The sequence below is a fragment of the Schistosoma haematobium genome, chromosome ZW, assembly GCF_000699445.3.
Source record: "Schistosoma haematobium chromosome ZW, whole genome shotgun sequence".
Taxonomy (NCBI): domain Eukaryota; kingdom Metazoa; phylum Platyhelminthes; class Trematoda; order Strigeidida; family Schistosomatidae; genus Schistosoma; species Schistosoma haematobium.
The window spans coordinates 53999043-54009893 of record NC_067195.1 but is presented as its reverse complement, the minus strand read 5'-3'; positions in this window follow the sequence as shown (position 1 = coordinate 54009893).

Genomic DNA, 10851 nt, shown 5'->3' with positions numbered 1-10851 from the left:
GAGAACTACAACAACCACAATCAAGAAAGTACAAGTATTTATAAATAGCTGTCTTCGCAAGATACTCAACATCCATTGGCCGGATACCATCAGCAACAGCCTTCTGTGGGAGAGAACAAACCAACTTCCAGCTGAAGAAGAAATTAGGAAAAGACGATGGAAATGGATAGGACATACATTACGCAAATCGTCAAACTGCATCACTAGGCAAGCCCTAACTTGGAATCCTGAAGGGAAGCGGAAAAGAGGAAGGCCAAAGAACACATTGCGTCGGATAATAGAAGCAGATATGAAAAGGATGAATTACAACTGGACGGAGCTAGAAAGGATTGCCCAGGACAGGGTTGGATGGAGAATGCTGGTGAGCGGCCTATGCTCTATCACGAGGAGTAACAGGAGTAAGTATGTGAGCAAGTAGATCTTCACAAAATGTACCGTAAAGATCAGAATTCAGGTAAAGGCTGAGGTTTTATGATATAAGTTTGACCTGGTGCTCTATCGACTATGATCTTTTCAGATGGTTGCGACAACTTAGAATACTATAATCGTCACTGTGGATAGTTTTTCCCATCAACATTTGATAAACTTTGCGTCTAAAGACCACCAAGTGCCGCGTGTGCAATGGAAACATATGTAAATCAAGTTTTCACATCCTTATCCTCATTACCATTATTATAATATTAATTATTATTATCATTCACAAACATCTTATAGGTTCATAAGTGTTGTGAAGAAACCATTTCGGGTTTCTTCAAAAATGCAATAATACACAAGTTTCAATAATGATAGCATTATATTTGCCATATTTGAAAAAGAGAACAATAACAATAGAATAATAATAAATCGGGTTCTGTGTAATTCAGATGAATATTGGACTGAGTTTAAAGAAGGAAAGGAAGAAAATAAAGAAATAGAAATAAAGGAGACGTGAAATACGCAAATAGTTTAATAAGTGTGTTCATGAACACAGAACAAGAATAAACGACTATGTGTGTATCGTCAAATTAGTAACAAACATAAAATAGAAAATAATTATGAAAAAATAACTTATTATTGTAGTAAGATATGCCGCTAGAATATTTGTTTGTGCAGTTATAGCTTGCAGTGATGCAATGAAAGTCTCAATTAAGTGAAAGGATAACCAAATATCGACATGTATGAGTCATATATGCATAGTGAAGTTGAAACGAGTCTGAGAAGTTAATTTAAGTGCAACACAAGTTGTTGTCCTTATTACAAACTTCGTAATCTTCAGAATAATATCTATTAAGATGGGAAAAGGAGAGCGAAAAGAAATGAACACCTAGTGAAAGGGTTAAACCATAATAATAATAATAACTGTGTAATGAATATCGACCTATAAAGTGAACCAACAATTAAAAATAAAATAAAGCATGATAAAAAATTTCTTTAGTGCACTCGGATAAATACATGTAGATTTATGTAATAATATACAGAATGAGACTGGATATTAGTATAAACATTTGTGTCGGGGGACCGATAATGATATAAACAACAGTGATAATTATAAATACGAACATGAGCAGATTTCATATATTAAGATGAATGGAAATAAAATAAAACAGACGTGAAAAGTTTCAAAAGTTACATTTTGATTTTCAGTCAATTGGATGGATAACGCACCTTGTTTGTATAGATCATTACTAAACACATTGATGTTAAATAGGTGACATGATCCACTTTCGGAAAGAAAATCATCAAGGAGACTTCTGAACCGGGTTGTTGTTTAACTGCAACGGAGGTTCATTGGCATTCTGTTCCACATGGTTGAATAGCAACTAACGAAAAAATTCTAGCGTAAGTTTGTGTGGGTTCTTTGAATCGCTAGAATATTTTCCTTATTGCGTAGATTGTCGGATGGTATCATACAGTATGAAGGGATGGGTACCGAAGAGCAAGAAATACTGTTAATAAGCCGGTAGATAAAGACGAGATTTAATTTGATACCTCTGATCCATAGAGGCTCTAATTTGAGTTGTTGACATCTTTGGTGATAGTCTTTGTTGTCGGGATACCCAAGACGGCTTTTGTGAACCTGCTCTGAACACCTTCAATTTTAATCAGGCCATTATGCCTGCAATTACTGTAAACTAAAGTACCATATTCAAGAATGGGTAAGATACATTTTCTGCATAACAATAATCTCGATTCGATATTATTGAAGTTTATCATTATCAATCCGATGAGCTTTCTGGCTTTGGATACTTGAGATCCAATGTTCTCAGAAAAGTTCAAACTGTTTCTATATCTTAAACCCAAGTCACAGACAGTGTTGAGAGGTTTCAGTGTATGTTTGTGTATGGCCAGATTTAGTTTAAGGCAGCGGCCAGTGTTAATAAATCCACTTTTGTCAACATTAAGTGGCAAATTCCACGAAACTGTCCGTTCGTATAACTTGTTTATTTCTTCTTGGATTACCTCTGAAATCTAGCTTTCTTTGATGGGAGAAGAGAATAAATAAACTAATTTTAGGTCATTGGCAAAAAGGGAAGGTTTACCACACTGGAAGAGGGAACACACGTCATTGATAAAAAGTGGAAAGAGTAATGGATCAACCACACTTCTTTGTATAACCCCACTGGTTACATTCACAGGTTTAGAGTAGCAAGATCCAAAGCGAACGTTTTGGCTACGTTCTTCTAAAAAAGATTTGAGCCAAGATAAAAGGGGATTCTGTATGCCAAATGAAGAGAGTTTTAAAAGAAGAAGTTTGTGTGAGACACTGTCGAGAGCCTTACTAAAATCGAAGTAAAGAACTATCACTGACTGACCAACATCTCTTCTCTGGGTAATTTGATCAAAAAACTCCAGGTGCGATGTGAAACATGAGCGTTTAGTCATAAACTCGTGTTGGGATGGGCTGATCAGACTAGCCGAAAGTAAAAATGATAGTAGCTGTTTGTGAATGATTTTTTCCATGGTTCTTGAGAGCACGGATGTCAAATTAATTGGCCTATAGTTAATAATATCACTACGTGATCCTGTTTTGAATCTAGGGGTGATAAGGGATGTTTTCCATACAGATGGATAGGTCCCATATTCCATAGATAGATTGAAAAGTTTCAGACAAAATAATGGGAGTTAAAAGGCCGAGGTATTGATAACCCTGGGCTTTCACCACCTAGGGGTTTATTTTCTATATTCATAAAATGCTTGCGTTTGATGAGGCATTTCTGTCGATTAATTTAAGTATACTCCGAAGTGCACTCATGTCATTATGCTCTTAGTAGCGGCGTTTTAATTTCCTCAGCTTTCTTCTAAAAGTTTTAAAAGTATTCTGGCCCCTATTAGCATTATAAACCACATGGTCAATAATTAGAGCAGTGCAGTCAATGCAATATATCAAGTCCTGGTATAGATTGGAAAGCGCAGTGTCAATATTATTTGTGGTAAAATAAGTTTCCCCTGGCAAACATTGAGTAAGAGTTTCAGTCTGTTTCCAGGTTTGCTGATCAGCATGTCTGCTCTTGTACATCTGTAGCGTGGCGTCGAGTCGCAGTTGACTATTATCACCACTACAGGAAGACTACGTGCCGGTCAACCGATAAGATCACCCTTAGGCCAAATATCAGAAGGCAGTTGATAGCTGTATTTTGGCGATCTCGTGGTATCGAAAGAATACCGAGATCGTGCCGAAAGAGTACAAGCGGAATCACTGAGCAAACGTAAGTGCGTGCAAGGTCACAATCAACGGAAGGAAGAATGTCTTTAGTACAGTTAAACAAACAAGTACGGTAAAACAATCACTGGTAGAATTGGTTATAATAATAATTGTTTCCACCAAACCAATCGCGTTCTCTTGATAAAAGTAGGTCACTACACATCACTGAAGCTTTATAGTTTAGTTGTATAGTGCTTAAAGAATGAATAATACTCAATACAACTCTATGATCATTCATAAACTCATGACTGATATGCATTGAGATAAATTCCATGTTGGTTGTAAACAATAAATCAAGTAAATTATTCAACTTAGTCGGTTTTCGGACCTGTTGAACCCATCCACAAATTCCTAGTGCTTCAACTATCTTGTTTCATCGAACTGGTACCGGAGTCGAACCCCACGTAATGTTTGGCAGATTTTAAAAGTATGCGGAAGAGATTTTTGTTGGTAATCTGTCAAACTTAGTATCCACATGAGGTGGTCGGTATATGCAACCCATCAGTAGATAATTTTGAGATTCAAAGTTTACAGTAACTCAAGTGGAGTCGTCTATAGCATCAAGAGATTTATCCTCATATTTGCACGCCTGAATGTCTGGACGGACATAGACAATCGTGCCGCCTTCTAATCCATAACCTCTATCGCTAAGATATAGTGATGTGGTGATTTTAATATGCCGTCAGTTAAATGGAATTAATAACGCGGTCACCCTCATTTTGGAAAATTGTTTGAAGTACTAGAAATAAACAATTAGAACTATGGTCACAAAGATGCCACATATATTCGGAATTTAACAACCCCTGTACACGTAACAAATTTACAGTCGAAGGATACCCACCCAGTCAAATCACAAGTCAGAAACGAAGTGGGTTGAAATATGTATTTGGAAAAATATCAATATGTCGAGAAGCGTTTGATCTAAGCTGGCTAGCAGTTGTGGGAGATGTGTAGCACGACATATTCGCTCGTGATCTGGTGCGAATGCGTGATCGAGTGCCTTCAGCTAGGTGCGTCTAGTAAAACTAATGAAATCAGCATCAATATCCAGGATTTATAGAACTATTTATTTTTGGGATTTATTTACCACTACAGTCAATCAGCCCACAAAAATGCTAGCCTATTAAACTTGATTTTCTTAAACAATGCCATGACATATGCTGAATATGCTAGTCTTGAATTTCAAGGCAGTGATCACAAAGCTGTAGCCTGTAAACTTATTGCGCGAAAGTACTCTTGTACTCCTAATGGAACAAGGACAGGCACACGCCATTTTTACAGGAATGATCTACAAATTACAACAGTATTTAGCTATATGAAAAGCTTTTGACAAACAAATGAATTGGAAGCTGAACAACGGAATTCCATTTTGCGAAATGAGAACAGTTTTCAAAGCTATTCTAGAGGAGAAACTTTATGTTGAATCCAATATCCCTACTGCCCTAAACGTCGATGGGGAACTTATAAGAGAACAAACAGAACTATGTAAGCTTCTTAGCAACAGATTGCGCAGACATTCACGAGATATAATCAGAGTGAACATATAGTCGTCAGTTTCAACGCATATACATAGGCGAAACTTGAATTCACGCAGAATATTTTGAGAAATGTAATAAAGTCAATAAAACCTTCTCTTTGAACTGGTTATGATGGAATACCCGTCAAACTAATTAAATATGAATGTTCTGACATTCTTATAGTGCTTACGAGAATATTTAATCCGTCCTTTGATTCAGGCATTTTCTCTTGACGTTGAAAGGCTACATTCATTATCTTTCACTTTAAAAAGGAATAATGACTGTATGTAGAAAACTATCATTCAATTGACCACACTTTTATCTTGTCTAGAACATTGAGGAGGAATATTAAGAAAGTGGTTCGCAGTCATCTAGATAAGCACCAATTGATTATACGTTCACAACATGTGTTAATTTCCAAGACGTCATTATTAACATGTCACCTAGAATAATTTGAGCGTATGATAAACAGGAGAGATCAACGAAAGCTTTAAATTTACACAGATACTTTCTCCCTTCTATGTAAGGACTTTCATCGCGGAAGGTAATATACATGGTTGGATCTCATCCTTCTTAAGAGACTGAACCCAGGAAGTGAAAATAGGGAAACACTTTTCCGACTCTCTGATCATTACTAGTGGTGTCCTCTAAAGCTCAGTAATATGATCAGTATCGTTCATCATGTATGTTAACGATATATATAATTGCTTCACACTTGGCAAAACCTTTTCATTTGCTGACAACCTTAAAGTAGTGTGTACATTCCACTCACTTCCTAGTTTAATTATCAGCTGTGTAATACAAAATGATCTGGATAAATCACAAGACTAGTGTGATACATGGTTTCTCTCTTAATACCGAAAAATCTGGGTAAATGTATCACAGAAATAAGCTTGTACCTTAAAAATTCCGAATTTAGACAACTAAGTAGCATCCGCTATTCAGGAGTGGGATATTTCGAGACTTTCTTTCACCGAACAGACTAAATCTCCTCTGTTTGACCATGGAACTCAGCAATTGAAAATCCGACAGGTAGTGTTCATGTAAGTAAAACACTTGTAGATAGTCTGTAACGGAAGTTGACGGAAGTTGATAGTGATCACGCAGAAAGATGAATCTATAATCGACAGTTAGTCTTGTCTCGCTTATACAAGTGAGTAAATTGCAAACAGATGTATTTTCATGTTGCTTTATGGCTATACTTACGAGTGGTTGATATTGTAACAGACATGTTATACAGGAATATTTACATGCTGCTAATGGTTGTTAATGAACCACGATAGCCGATTATAATCGTAGTTGATTAATTAGTTCTATTGATTGACAAATTATTTAAGTTTAAATACTAATGAACATTGGTATAAAGCAACGAATGTTCACAGTAATTGATCAACATAGGCGATGATAAAAATGAAAAAGAATAAGTATATAATGCAACGAAAAAGATTATAATGATAGGTTGCGTTGTTTGAAGTTTTACTCACTGGCCCTGACTTTCTCTAGAGTGTGTTCACTCCCTACTAGAATACTGCACAATTACATTTGGTTGCATTCACTTTATTTATGGTCTACTTCGTTATTAATACAATTATAATAATAGATCTAATCGTGGAACTAACAGCATTGTATATTCTGACTCGTCGTATCGTAATAATCCGCGACATAACGTTTGGCGTTTGTAAAGAACACATTTAGACTCGAGAGAGACAAGTTATACAGAATGGCCACGTCTGCGAGGCTGGGCCAGGTCATCCGATCTGTTTCAATTAATTCCTCCCATCTTTTCCACTGTTGGCCTTTTCTTGTTGAAAATGCATTTCCCCAATTATCTCATGTTCAGCTTTGATGATAGCGTGTTTACGACTAATGCCACAACACATTTCTCAGACCAACAAAGGAATGAGGAAGTACGACGCCATTTTACAAGACTTCTCACGCCAGATCTATCGTATAAAGACAGACATGAAGAATGAAAACTGAACCCATCATGGTTAAAACGAATTAAACTCTATGTTAAGTTTGTCTTACATTGTTCCACTCGCTCCCTTTCCACTCTTTTGTATATTGTTTTGTACTACTTATTTACATTCAGTAAGCCGTTGTATTCCCAACAATTTTTATACCTATGTTGTAACGCAAGTTGTAGTGTAATATTCTAAAATGTTCACATATACTTATTACATTTATTGTACCTATAATTGTATTTGTCATTTTAATTACTGTACCTTAATCACTGCAGCGGTTATCCACAGTTTCGTACATTTGTTTAAACGCAACAGTTTCCATATTGTTTTGCTCTTGGTTCGGGTTTCCGTTGTTCATAAACTGTTGTCAAATATAGACACAGCTATCAGCTGTCTTTTGTACTATCGTATGTTATAGTTATTCTTTATGTTACTGTTACAGGAAGCCCTTTTTATTTTCATACTTGAAGGACGCGTTTAAACGCCCCAGCCACCTCACAAGTTGACGTTTGTAACTAAATTTTGCGTATTATTCAATAAAGAACCGCTATTGTAGACAAATCGTTGTTTTGGAACTTTGGTTTCACGCGTATCTCAATCGAGTGACATAGACGCTTCGATAGACTTAACACTCAACCTTACTTTACGTTACAGAACTCTATATAATAAAAGTATAGTAATTTGTGCCACTTTAAAATCTTTACACATAATAGATAAAAGAACAAGTTTATAGTAGGAAGACAGGTGAACTGATAATAGTAAGAATAATAAAATACAATAACAAAACTCTTATCAATAGTTAAACGTTGGGAATAGAAGGTCAAGCATGGGTAAATAGACTAGGAATAGTAATCACAAAACATTAAAATCATTATGTAATAAGATGTGTGTAAATAATTAGATAGTGAAGAGTACAAAGAGGCGGAAAATTACAAACAAATAATGGATGTGGAAATTGTTCGCTTATATGTGTTGTTCTAATTTTCACAATGGGAATCTTTAATATTCTAAAATCGCGTGGAGACCCTGTTGCATTTAAGACACTCAATGAGTTTCTGAAGTTTAATGCACATCTCACAGAAGCGAAAACGAGCTTAGAATTTGCTATTAATTGTATACAATCTAATAGATATCCTAAAATATATTGGAAGTCTTTACGTCGTAACCGAATCTATCCTAATGCGAAAACACTTGAAAGACATGCGTCGAATCAAATTGATACTTTAAAAATGAATATCTGCGACTTAGAAAGGAATCTTCTTCCGAGACAATATTCCGTTAAAAACCTGCCTTCAGAGCTTCAGTCAGTGTTTATGGATTATGTGGGAAAAATTTCCAAGAACAGCTCTGAGAAAACGTTGACAAAACTAATGAAAACTTTGGAAAACCAAAAGCCAGAAAAGGAGTTTCCTTTCGACCCGAAATGGTACGTACATAATTTTTCCAATATTGAACTAGATGTAATACAGCTAGAAGCTTTATCTCTGGGACCTAAATTCTGTGATAGTAGGCATAGAATCAACCAATTAGATACTGATGTACAATTTGAGAATTTATTTTCACAAACAACTGACTTGATTCCTACCTCATTGGAGGACCTTGCTCGGTTTAAAACCACACTAGTTGATAGCTGCCAACAATACAAGAATAGTAAGGGTACCACAAATCACCTACTAACCAAGCAGCACCGAAACTCTCTAACGAAACTAAGAAAAGATGAAACCCTGACCATAACCAAACCAGATAAATGAGGAGGTATAGTTCTCATGAACAAAAATGATTACATGGGAAAAATGGAAACAATGCTTAGCGATCCTAGCAAATTTCAGAAAGTTACTAGTAATTGTGACATCAATAATAAAGTAAAAAGACAATTGGCCAATTTCCTTAAAGATCTAAAGAAAAAGGGAATAATTACGACCGAGATTCACGATTCAATTAAGCGGACTGGATCATTTACACCACGACTGTATGGTTTGCCTGAAGTACATAAGTCGGGTCTTCCTCTACGCCCAGTTCTAGATATGTACAATTCTCCTTACCACAAAATCGCAAAGTGGCTAGTACGAATCTTAGAACCTTTACACAAATCAGTTGTTAGAAATAGTGTAAAAGATGTCTTCAACTTCACCTCCAAAGTGGAAAATATTAATGTCAGTATGAAAAATATGATCTCATTGGATGTAGGATCTTTGTTCACCAACGTACCACTTATAGAGACTATTGATTTTATATGCAAGCAAATATCAGAAAAACAAATCAACATTGGCTTCCCTAACGATAGCCTAAGGGAACTGCTCCTAAGATGCACTCTGAATGTACATTTTGTCTTCAACAATACTTACTATAGACAAATAGACGGGATAGCTATGGGCTCGCCTCTAGGCCCGATTTTAGCTGATCTCTTCCTAGCAAAGCTAGAAAATGGACCTCTCAATGAGACTATTAAGAAACTTGATTTGTATTGCCGATACATTGACGACACCTTCATTATCGTAGATCAAAACACTAGTAAAGAGGAACTCCTAGACCAATTCAACAGAGTTCACCCAGCGATCACTTTCACTGGTGAAAGCGAGCATGATAAGAAGCTGAACTTCCTTGACGTCACACTAAGCAGACGAAGTGACGGCACATTAAGTAGAAGCGTGCATAGAAGAAACCCCTCTTCATGCCAATATACTCACTTCTGCAGTTTCACACCCATCCGTTACAAGAGAAATTTGGTCAGATGTCTCACTAACAGAGCAAAAAGGATCTGTACAGTAGATACTCACTAATCGAGATCGGCTACCCCAGCGCTTTCATTAAGAAATACATGTATGATATAATAAAGAAGTCGGAGATTTCGACTGTTCGTAAAAAACCTTTATACATGAAAGTGCAATTCAACGGGGATGTGGCAAGTGACACTCTGAAATATAGGTTAACTAAAGTAATCACCAGGACATTCTACGCAGCCAATCTTGAGTTGACCTCTTGTCGACCAGCGATGTCTACTCAAACGAAGGATAAGTTACCTGAGTTGGCTTCCTCAATGTGCATTTACAAATTCAGCTGCTCCTGTTATATCGGGTGTACTACCAGGCAACCTAACCAACGAATGAGTGAACATCTACCAACTTGGTACATAAAGGGCCAAATAAAATCCATTAGCAGTTCTATCTTGGCACATCTCAGTGATAGCGATCATGATGTAGATAAATCGAAATCATTTCAAGTGATCTATCGTATACCTCCATCATTTCCCGACGGAGTTCGTTCCCGCCTCCTACATATAGCTGAAACCATAGGAATTCGTACATATAACCCCAGTTTATGTGTACAGAAGAAATTCGTAACTCCCCTATCCCTCCCATGTCCAGTTATAACTTAACTAACGATTCTATTTTTTTCCTTTTTTTAATTATTATCATCTATTTATTTTATTCTATTTTTGTTATCATTAACCTTATTTCCACATCCAATATTTGTTTGTAATTTTCCGCCTCTTGCCGTTTGTATTCTTCACTATCTAACTATTTACACACTTCTTATTACATAATGATTTTAATGTTTTGTGATTATTATTCCTAGTCTATTTACCCATGTTTGACCTTCTATTCCCAACGTTTAACTATTGATATGACTTTTGTTATCGTATTTTTTTATTCTAACCTACTATCAGTACACCTGTCTTCCTACTATC